Below are 2,058 nucleotides of genomic sequence, written 5' to 3'. Positions count from 1 at the left end.
TTTCATTGTCATCAACATAAAACGTAGCTCGATCCTGAAAACATTCGCGACGAGTTGCAATCATTACGCGCGACTACACAAGCACTAACATGAATGAGGATGAGACCAGGATAAAAGCGATCACGAACACGGCGACTTGCGCGTTTAAAAGGACTCCGCGTCTAAAGAAAGCGCGTCCACTCGCACGCTCGTCCGTTTCTCGAGTTTGCTCGCTCTATTGAGAATCTTCAGGATGTTCGGCGGGACCAGGACAGGTATATCCAGACCAGGACACAATAGCCGTCGTGCCGTCTCAATGGGCCCTTATTATCGCCACTGTCGAAACAAGTTTCAGAAACACATTCGTTCGCCATTCATTTCGCCGTCGCCTCCTCCTCCTCCTCCACTTCTTCCTCCTCCTTCTCTTCCTCTTCGTCGTTGCGCGGTATGGAGGGAAAAAGCACGCGCGAACGATGAAAGGGCCGCGGTGCATATAAGCAGCGTAATTTCCGTGCTGAAGCGGCGTCAGCATAATCGCAATCGTTGGACAAAGTTACCCGTAATCCGCGGCATTGTTCAAAAAATACCGGATGCGAGCCGCCCGCGCATTCGCATTCACATTCGCGTTCACGTCGTACCCGCAGAAACACGATCCGCGAGTGAGGATTCGCGCGTAAACGGAACCGTACTGGTGGGGTTGCTTTTTTCTTTTTATTCGTTTTTATTCCTTTTTTTTTAATATGCGCTTCGTGTATTCGCGTCGCGTACGAATTTGCGCGATCTCGCGCGTTGCCGCTTGCGGTTTCGTGGTAATCTGCGCGCATCAAACCGCTTTCCGCGCCAAAGCCGCTTCTAGACGATACATTCGCTCGTGGAATACTCACCAGACAGATATCGCATGGACGATATAACGCGTGTCGATGTGGCGATCTAATAAAATTCGTTTCGTGTAAATGCGCGGCACACACACTCACACGCGCCGAACGGTGAACGGAACCATCTATACCTGGAGCCGATTTGATGGTACAGCAACGATCGCTCACGCGTAATCGTTTGCGTTATATGCAACGATACGTCAGTAATCCTTGCAACTTATTTTAGATCTTAATGCTTCGTATTACATAGCGTGAAAAAATTATAATATAATGCACGTAGCGTATATGGATACTGTTGTGTGTATAGATATGTGTTTGTTATATTAAATTTGTTATATTAAGTATATAATTGACTTACAGCTTCTTTTTAGACTAACTGCAATTATCGGGTCGAACAAATTATATTTTTCGACGCAATTTTTAAGAGTTTTATCAGTAAAATTGAAATCTAATCTAAACGTTTAAGTCTAATTGAAATTGTAATTTTCCCAAGAACTCTTTCGAAAACATGTGCAACTAAACAGTAAGAACTGAAGAGGCAAATAAGGAGTACAGCACGGATGTCTTAGTGCTATTAAATATTGATATTACTTTTTTATATAATATTAATATGATAGTGGGAGGATAATTATGTCCAGCATGTCAAACGCACGTATCAAAATTTTTCTTCGATTAACGTACGCGGCGAATCTACCTTTCATACTTAGATCGATCCTTGAGTCCCAATTTTTATATATATATATTTAAAATTCCCAAAACCCATTAAACCGAGGACTCAAATAGATTCATTATATATGTTGCGAAAAAACTGCCTCCGCTAGGACTCGAACATAGAACCTCCCCATTTTCCGGGCGGGACGCCTTTTCCATTCGGCCACCGAGGCTTCGACAGTAATCTCGCAACACAATGTTTATAAATTCTCTAAGGTATAAGTTGAGAGAAAGAAAGATTCGTAACATATATAATGAGTCTATTTGAGTCATCGGTTTAATGGGTTTTGGGAATTTTAAATATATATATATAAAAATTGGGACTCAAGGATCGATCTAAGTATGAAAGGTAGATTCGCCGCGTACGTTAATCGAAGAAAAATTTTGATACGTGCGTTTGACATGCTGGACATAATTATCCTCCCACTATCATATTAATATTATATAAAAAAGTAATATCAATATTTAATAGCACTAAGACATCCGTGCTGTA

This window comes from Odontomachus brunneus, unplaced genomic scaffold (genome assembly GCF_010583005.1).
Source record: "Odontomachus brunneus isolate Ranch 3 - 2012 unplaced genomic scaffold, Obru_v1 Obru_scaffold_008, whole genome shotgun sequence".
In the NCBI taxonomy this organism is placed as follows: domain Eukaryota; kingdom Metazoa; phylum Arthropoda; class Insecta; order Hymenoptera; family Formicidae; genus Odontomachus; species Odontomachus brunneus.
This window is presented reverse-complemented; position numbering follows the sequence as displayed.